The sequence below is a fragment of the Centropristis striata genome, chromosome 1 (assembly GCF_030273125.1).
Source record: "Centropristis striata isolate RG_2023a ecotype Rhode Island chromosome 1, C.striata_1.0, whole genome shotgun sequence".
Lineage (NCBI taxonomy): Eukaryota > Metazoa > Chordata > Actinopteri > Perciformes > Serranidae > Centropristis > Centropristis striata.
The window spans coordinates 11,525,289-11,535,076 of NC_081517.1; positions in this window are offsets into that span (position 1 = coordinate 11,525,289).

Here is a 9,788-nt window from a genome sequence, read left to right on the forward strand (position 1 = left end):
ATTTTTCTTTATTTGTGACTTACTCTCGTACGTTTACCACTTTAATCTCAGAGAAAGTTTTTTTACATGTCTTTATAATCTCATAAAATATTTAAATCATTCATTGTAAATCTTTTTTTTTTCTTTTAAATTTGTCATTTTTTTCTGTAAATTTGCCCACTTTAATCTGAGAGAATTTATGTTTTTTTTCCACAATATGTATGGGTCAAGAGAATATTTATTTCTTTTATTTGTGACTTTCTCGTACATTTACCACTTAAATTTCAGAGAAAGTTTTTTTTTCAATTCACAGAATTTGTCAGAAATTATTTAAATGATGTATTGCAAATGTATTTTTTTTAAATTTGTGACTTTTTTCTGTAAATTTACCACTTTAATCTGAGATAACTTCTGTTTTGTTTGTTGTTTTTTCCACAATATGTATGGTTTAGTAATCTCAGATAGTTTTTTCTTGCAATTGTTTTGTTTTACTCACTGTGATCTTACAGAATTTATGAGTTTGAAAGAACAATTTATGGCTTTATGATCTCCAAGAATATTCAAGTTCTGTCTTGAATTTTTGTTTTTTTCTTGTAAATTTTGTGACATTTAGTCGGAAATTTACCACTTTAATCTCAGAAAATGTCTCACAAATCTTTCAAATGTTTTTTGTTTTTGTTTTCTTACCTAAAATGGCCCTTTTATGTCTGGATTATAATAACTGTGGGTTATTGAAATAATTCCACTTGTATCAGCAGCTGAGATGAACTGAATGCAGAGCTGAAGTTCTCCTGTAGTCTCAGTAACAGGAAGCAGGAACACCATCTGATTCAACTTTTCATCTCTGATTATCCTGCAGCTGCTTTACTGTTTAGAGACTAAATGATTTCAGGTGTGTGTGTGGAGCCTCCGTCCAGCTCACCGTGCAGCACCACATGCAAACTGCAGGTCAGAGCCTTGTCTGTCTCACCTCTATATGGATCCATCAGTGAGTCCTCCATGTGCTGCTGCAAAACAGAACACGGTGGCATCATGTTTTCATTTTCAAGAGGCCTCCGTGGTCACTCCTCACCCCTCCGGCCTGCAGGGGGCGCAAACTCATCAACAGCTGCTTCAGTTACAGAGCAAAGACGTTTCCTACAGGCACCGAACAACTATTTTGGCATTTTCCAGGAGCTGTCTGGGTAACTGCTGGTACAGCACCAATATATCAGCATGAAGACAAATCAAAAGTTATTTATCTGTGATTTGATGAGAAAAAACGGATCTAAAAGTGCTGAAATAACTACAACATGATGCTGATGTGGAAACAGTCTGAATTGATGCTTTGTCAGGTCTGAAGAACACAAGAACACTGCTGTTAAAACGATGGTTTTCTCAATGGAGTCTGGTGCAGCAGAGTTACAAATCAATGGATATTATTTATTAGGCATTTTTTATGGATTGTTGTTCAGTTGAGTTTTTAAGAGGCTGAAACACACAACAGAAAAACAAAGTTCACTGAAATATTTAGATCATTTCAGGTTTAAATTAAGGGATTCTTTTGTGTCATTTGGCCTATTTTATGTTTTTTTTTAAAGACATTACAATCTGGATGAAGCCAAAATAAAGTGATTTTATGAGAATAAACGGATCTTAAGGATGCTGAAATAACTCCATCATGGTGCTGATGTGGGAACAGTCTTAACTGATGCTTTGCCGGTCTGTCTGAAGAACACAAGAACACTGCTGTTAAAATGATGGTTTTCTGAATTGAGTCTGGTTCTATCAAAGTTACAAATTAATGGATGTGATCATTAGGAAGTGCTTTATGGCTTTATGGAGTTGAAGGGGTTTTTAAAAGGCTGAAACACAAAACAAAAAGTTAACTGAATAATTTACATCATTTGAGGTATAAATTAAGGGATAGTTTTGTGTTATTTGGCCAATTTCATGTTCTTTAAAGACAGTATTATCAGTCTGAAGCAAAAACTAAAGAGATTTATCTGTGATTTAATGTGAATAAATTGATCTAAAGGATGCTGAGATAACTCCATCATGATGCTGATGTGGGAACAGTCTTAACTGATGCTTTGCCGGTCTGTCTGAAGAACACAAGAACACTGCTGTTAAAATGATGGTTTTCTGAATTGAGTCTGGTTCTATCAAAGTTACAAATTAATGGATGTGATCATTAGGAAGTGCTTTATGGCTTTATGGAGTTGAAGGGGTTTTTAAAAGGCTGAAACACAAAACAAAAAGTTAACTGAATAATTTACATCATTTGAGGTATAAATTAAGGGATAGTTTTGTGTTATTTGGCCAATTTCATGTTCTTTAAAGACAGTATTATCAGTCTGAAGCAAAAACTAAAGAGATTTATCTGTGATTTAATGTGAATAAATTGATCTAAAGGATGCTGAGATAACTCCATCATGATGCTGATGTGGGAACAGTCTTAACTGATGCTTTGCCGGTCTGTCTGAAGAACACAAGAACACTGCTGTTAAAATGATGGTTTCCTGAATGGAGTCTGGTACAGCAGAGTTTGCCTGCCAGAGATCTCCACTGAGTGAGCTTTTCTAGTTTCTTTAGTGTTGTGTTATGTGGCGGTGTTAAAAACAGGCCTTACAGTGTTGAGTGCTGTGGTGACGGTTGGTGTGTTGTCTGCATGTGTGACACCTGCAGCAGAGAGCCGCTCTGACTGGCTGCCGTCAGATAACACGCCACCACACCGACATCCAGCTGTGGAGACAGACTGTAATCTGATCAGAGCAGCTGCAGAGGACGAACTGTGACTCGCTGCAGGAGGAAATCAGGCCAGCCTCCTGCAGCTCACTGGGACAACTGGCTTCTCATGTTTACCACTTTAATCTGAGAGAACTAAATTTGTGACTATATGATCTCAAGAGAATATTGTTTTCTTTATATGTGACTTTTTTTTCCGTACATTTACCACTTTAATCTCAGAGAAAGTTTTTTTTCTACAGAATTTGCCTTGATAATCTCTAAATCTAAATCTAAATTTATGAAAAAGGTAACAAGAGGGTTTTTTTTTTTTTTTTTTTTACTGCTTTTATATTTTATTGCTGATCATAAATAAAATATCTCAGATTGTGAAAAAGACCCTTAGCTTTAGTGTTAAAAAAAGTATTAAAAATGTTATATTTAAATGTATATTTTCTTATAAATAAATAAATCTTATAATAAATAAATGAATATTGTGTAGTTATGATCAGGACTGATGTTTGTTGAAAAGTTTAACTCTGGAAGTGGAAAATAATATTGATATTTTGTATTTTTATGAATTGGATATATTTGTGTTTTTTATATTGCTTTTTTATATTTTATTGGTGTTCATACACACATGGGAATAATAAGCGGATTCCAACTTATTCTAGTAAATTTGTGACTATGATCTCAAGAGAACATTTTTTTCTTTATTTGTGACTTTTTCTCGTACATTTACCAATTTAATCTCAGAGAATTTATGAGGTTTTTTTCACAGAATTTGTCTTGATAATCTCAGAAAATATTTAAATAATGCATTGTAAATATATTTATTTTTTCTAGTAAATTTGTGACTTTTTTCCTTAATTTTTCCACTTTAATCTGAGAGAATTTATTTCTTTTTTTTGTTGTTTTTTCCACAAAATGTATGGCTTTGCAATCTCAGATAACAGTCAAGTTTTTTCTTGCAATTCTTTTGTTTTTACCACTTTAATCTCAGAGAATTTATGAGTGTAAAAGAAAAACGTACGGCTTTATAATCTCCGAGAATATTCAAGTTCTGTCGTGTAATTTTCTTTTCTTTTTTTTTCTTGTAAATTTTGTGACATTTAATCTCACGGAATTTCTCGCAAATCTATGGCTTTATAATCTCAGAGAACATTACATTTATTTCTTGTAATTTTTTTGCTAATTTCTTGTTAATTTGCCACTTTAATCCTTTGGCTCCATAGTTGTTGTTTTTTGGCTGAGAATGGCTTTGGAGTGATTCAGGACGGAGTCAGCAGACTGTCTCCACCCTAAAATCCATTTTCTACAGAAAAGTCACAAGCTTTCAAAAACAAGTTCCGACATTCAACCTGAATTATTTCTGGTTTGGATTTGAAGTTTTGTTCATTTTCAGCAGAGCTCTGTGAAAATCCTGGAAGGATTAAAACTCCCGGAGAAAATAGAAATACCGTGTGACTCGCAGTTGAATCTCCATGTCTCTCCAGACTCTAAAAACTCCTCTTCTGTTCCTAAGTCACAGCGTTCAATAATGGACACAACAAATTATGTGTGAGGTGAAGTTTTGGCTTCCTGAGTTTTGGCCAAAAACATATTTTGTGAGGTCATCGTGACATCTGACCTCCAAAATCAAACCAGTTCATCCTCGAGTCCAAGTGGATGTTTGTTTCACATGTTAATAAATTCCCTTGAGGCATTCACATGAATAACCTGTACTCCAGCCCTCCACCAGGGGGCGGGGCTTATAACCTGTACTGCAGCACGCCACCAGGGGGAGGGGCTTATAACCTATACTGCAGCCACCAGGGGGTGGAGCTTATAACCTGTACTGCATCCTACAACCAGGGGGCCGGGCTTATAACCTACACTGCAACCACCAGGGGGCGGGGTTTGTACCGACCTATACAGATGTATACAGTGACATAATGACGTAGCTCTCTGTGGAAAAGAGTTCTGAGGTTCTGAGACAGTTCACAAGTTGAACCAAAGTTGACCATTTGACCAGACAGCTCCGGTTCCTACCAGTGAGGCAAACTCTGGTCCTTTCTATCTCATTACAAACTGAGGCGACTTCTCACCTCATTTATTATCTTGGAAAACATTCTGGTCCCAGTCTCTAGACCTAGTTCTCCAGTGTCTTCTAAAGACAATCTGATGTTAGTGTGTAAATAATGGTCCCATTCAGAAGGAAACAGATGATGAAGCAGGTTGTGGTTTGGCGCAAGGCTACCTTTGATTGACAGGTGGCTAACAGGATAGAAGCAGAACAATGCGTATCCACGGCAATGTGTATGTCTAATCAGCCGTGAAGTTGTTTGAACTTTGACCTGGATGCTCAATGAATGTATAGAGACTGTATCCCAAATTGGACACATCGGCAATGTCGCACTTTCCAGTGTTTTCACGGTCATTTCGAATAAGATCGCCACCACCAGTGTTGGTATAATTGATTTATACAAATTTAACAATCTACGTGTAAAATTTCATTTATGTACATGGAGATTTACATGTCTAATTACAATACGAAAGAACCTCTGATGAGAGAAAGCAGTAAGAACACTCAGGCGACGATCTTAAAAGTACATCTGTATTTTTACTAAATGCTACTGTATTTTATTGTGAAGTAAGGTCCGGGTTTGTTGATAAGGATGGTTGATTACAGTGATATTTATTTGGCTTACCCAGAAACACCCAATTTCCCCCGAAAAACTCAGCAGCCCAAACTGTTTTATTGTTTTACAGCGAGGAGATCCAAGTGTCCGAGTTGGGATACGGCCGGCCGATCGATCGATGCGGATTTCCTTAATTTTGCTTGATCGGCGATCGGCCGATTCCTTTACGTCAAACCGATCTTATCTAGCGATCTTATCTACCTCGATAATAACCCCCCACCGGCGAAGCAGTGCTCTCAACTTTGTTGCTAAATTCAGCAACTTTTCAGACCCCCTCGTAGCAACTATTTTTCAAGAAAGCGACTGGAGACAAATCCAGCAACTGCTTCTTACTCTTCTTAACGAGCCGCTGTTAGGAGGCCGGCTCGTTAAGAAGAGCCGCTGTTAGCGGCAGTTAGTTACAGTTAGCTCTGTAGCAGTACAGTGTGTATGTGCTGCTGCGCAGGTGTTCACTTAGCGATCTCTGTTTGTTTCTGTTTTGTTCAACAAGCACCGGACACTCTGTGCATAGTTAGCAATACTAATCACGATCATTATGTTTATGATCAGCAGAGACACATAATTAGCCATGCTGCTGACGTTGTGCACAGTTGACGTTTGGTTTTCGCCGTCGTTAACTGTGCACAACGTCAGCAGCATGGCTAATTATGTGTCTCTGCTGATCATAAACATAATGATCGTGATTAGTCTCTAAATCCCTCTGGGGGCTAACTTGTCCCGCCCACAGACTGCCGTTGAAAACCCTCTCCTCTGTTTGTTTGGCATCTAGCCCCCACACTGTATCATCAAATGCTATGCTGCCGTGCGGAAGGCACCAGTAATACAACTTTTTCTTCTTCCAGATATGAACTATTCGATTTTTTATGATTTAATGACTATTCGAATATTCGAAAATCGATGCCCTCCCTACACTGTGTTCCAAATTATTATGCAATTGAGTTTTTTCTCCGGTTTTCCTAAATAGTCGATGCAAATGACAGTTAGCATAATTTAAGTCATCAACCGTTAGTTTAATGAATTGTAATGTGATTGGACAAACCCCCCAATGATAACAGTATTTTTTCAAAAATAAAAAACTTAAAACGCACGGTTCCACATTATTACGCACAACAGAGTTTTATAACATTTTATAGGTTTTTAAGAACTGAAAATGCTCATTTTTGGATTTTCCAGCATTCTGAGGTCATATTTACTGAAATCAAAAGCTATTTCAATCAAAATCATCTTAACAGGTCAAGTTCCATTTTAACTTAGGACCCCTTATTTGATAGCAGCTTCACAATTCTTGCATCCATTGACCTTGTGAGTGTTTGGAGAGTTTCTGCTTGAATTTCTTTGCAGGATGCCAGAACAACCTCCCAGCGCTGCTGTTTGGATGTGAACTGCCTCCCACCCTCACAGATCTTTTGCTTGAGGATGCTCCAAAGGTTCTCAATAGGGTTGAGGTCAGGGGAGGATGGGGGCCACACCATGACTTTCTCTCCTTTTATGCCCATAGCAGCCAATGATGCAGAGGTATTCCTTGCAGCATGAGATGGTGCATTGTCATGCATGAAGATGATTTTGTTACTGAAAGCACGGTTCTTCTTTTTGTACCATGGGAGAAAGTGGTCAGTCAGAAACTCCACATACTTTACAGAGGTCATTTTCACACCTTCAGGGACCCTAAAGGGGCCGACCAGCTCTCTCCCCATGATTCGGCCCAAAACATGCCTCGCCACCTCCTTGCTGACGTCGCAGCCTTGTTGGGACATGTTGGCCGTCCACCAACCATCCACCACTCCATCCATCTGGACCATCCAGGGTTGCACGGCACTCATCAGTGAACAAGACTGTTTGACAATTAGTCTTCATGTATTTCTGGGCCCACTGCAGCCGTTTCTGCTTGTGAGCATTGGTTAGGGGGGGCCGAATAGAATAACTGATAGAATAACGCATAACTGCAAGCCTCTGGAGGACCTACACCTTGATGTTCGTGGGACTCCAGTGGCACCAGCAGCTTCAAATATCTGTTTGCTACTTTGTAATGCCATTTTAGCAGCTGTTCTCTTAATCAGATGTTTCTGTCTGGCAGAAATCTTCCTCATTGTGCCTTTATCTGCACGAACCCGTGTGTGCTCTGAATCAGGCACAAATCTCTTAACAGTACGATGATCACAATCACGTTTTCGTGAAATATCTAAAGTTTTCATACCTTGTCCAAGGCATTGAACTATTTCATGCTTTTCGGCAGCAGAGAGATCCTTTTTCTTTCCCATATTGCTTGGAAATGGTCATCTGCTTAATAATGTGGAACGCCCTTCTTAAGTAGTTTTTCCTTAATTGGGCTCACCTCGCAAACTAATTATCACAGGTGTCTGAGATTGCTGTCAGTGATCCAAAGAGCCCTGAGACACAATACCATCCATGAGTTTAATTGAAAAACAAAAAATTTAATCTTTATGACACTTAAATACAATTTGCGTAATAATTTGGAACGCGGTGTAGTTGTCTGTATGTTGTACAGAAAAAAACCCACTTTATTTATGGCTGCAGTTCTTTTGTAAATTTGTCCTGTAATTTGTTGCTATTTATTTTAAGTTCAATATTTTATTAACTACCTCAAACATTGTGATTTCCTTTATTTGTTAAAGAAAAATACTGCTGTGTTATTGTTTTTCAATATAATAAGATTCAAACATTGAAGGTGTATGCTGCGAGTTATAAAAAAATCGGTATCTGCCAAAAACCGGAAGTGGCAGGTCAGGCTTTTTAAAAATCGGTGATCGGCCAGAAAATTGCAATCGGTACACCCCTATTTCACACCACGCATTTTCATCAAATATTCCTTCCACAAAGTTATCCCACCATCGACTAGATCTCCCAGGTTTCGTCCAAAGCCGTCTGGCTCGCTTCCGACGAATTGGTGCATCCAAAATTTGATAGAGGTAATTACAGATCCTTCTCTGTTCAGTAATACTATCTGTACACATCCTGTACATTTCGTGGAAAGACTCCTGTAAATTTATTAGAGCTGACAGGGCAGCTTGAAGGTCCGCTGCATGGAAATAATCCCACACGTTTGTTTATTTTCCTGTGCTGGCAGATGTATGTGACGTAAACAAGTGAGCAGATCTGAGCAGAGTTTTGCGTTTTGGAAGTGTAGACCGACACGCTACGGTGGAGTGTATTCAAGTTTTCCACTCTGGAGGGTGGTTTCAGATTATTGCTTTTTTAAGCCCCAAAAACGCTGTCACCGTGTAAATGAAAGGCACTTCCCATAAAATATTTTATCGTTTTTACCCGCAATCGTTCTCATGTAAACGGGGCCACAGTTAGCAATGGGCTAATTCACCAGCGTTAGCGTCCTTTAGCCCATTCTGGTAAACCCAAGGCCAATGTACACGGTTAAAAAGATGAGAAGTTAGTCTTTAGTTTCCACCATTTAATTAATTGGAAGTTTCCTGTCCATGGGGATGTGGTCTTGGAGACTCCCTGGGCCCGGGGGTCTGGGCGGCTCTGCACCATGTGTGGAGTCCGCCCCGGTCTACCCGGGTCGTGGTGGTCTCTGTGACGGCATCCTCTATGGCTGTGGGCTCTGGCACCTCTCAGTGTGGATGCTCCTACAGGTTGTTTTTTCCTCATCTGGATCCTCGGTGCCTTGCCATGTCTCTACACTGTCAATCAATATGTGCTGTGTGTGAGTCTGAGTGTGTGCTTGTGTGCATGCGTGTCTATGTGTGTGTGTGTGTGTACATACAGATGTGTATGTGGGGATGGGAGGGGTGGGTTTTGTTATTTTTTTTGTCTGTTTTTACTTATTTTTTGTAAAGCACTTTGTGTTACATTTCTATGTATGAAAAGCGCTATATAAATAAAGTTTGATTGATTGATTGATTGATTGATTGATTGATTGATTGATTGATTGATTGATGTGGGACGTTGTTTTTACGGATCCGGACTCTTTGATGGTGTTACAGGTAACAGTTTGAACATACCTTCAAAGTTCTGGATGTCTTGTTCAATCAAAGAAATTCCGTCCCTGTTTCTACTAGCTCCTCTTTTTGCCATGATGACCAAGGCTAACTCAATAAAGCCAGAAGCTAGCAGTCACGTTGAGTTTTTCTCTCTTGTCTCTCTCCTGAGAGACTTACTTTAAATGAAGTTGGGTTTTTTTCACACACGCTGCTCTTGTTCCTCTACATAACAGGTCAGCGGTAATAATGTTTGGTTTAACTGTCTTTTTGGTCGTGGTACAACTTATAGTATCGGAGCTCCTCACAACCCAACCACATCGGACGCCATCTTGGCCACTCCCTCGTAAGGCCGAACAACAGGCAGTCCACGATCCAACGGGTGACGTCACGGTGTGTGTATATGACGCGCCGGATGGTAGGGGGCGGGGGGCGAGCGGAGTACTTTAGGACCACGCGGACATCTCCG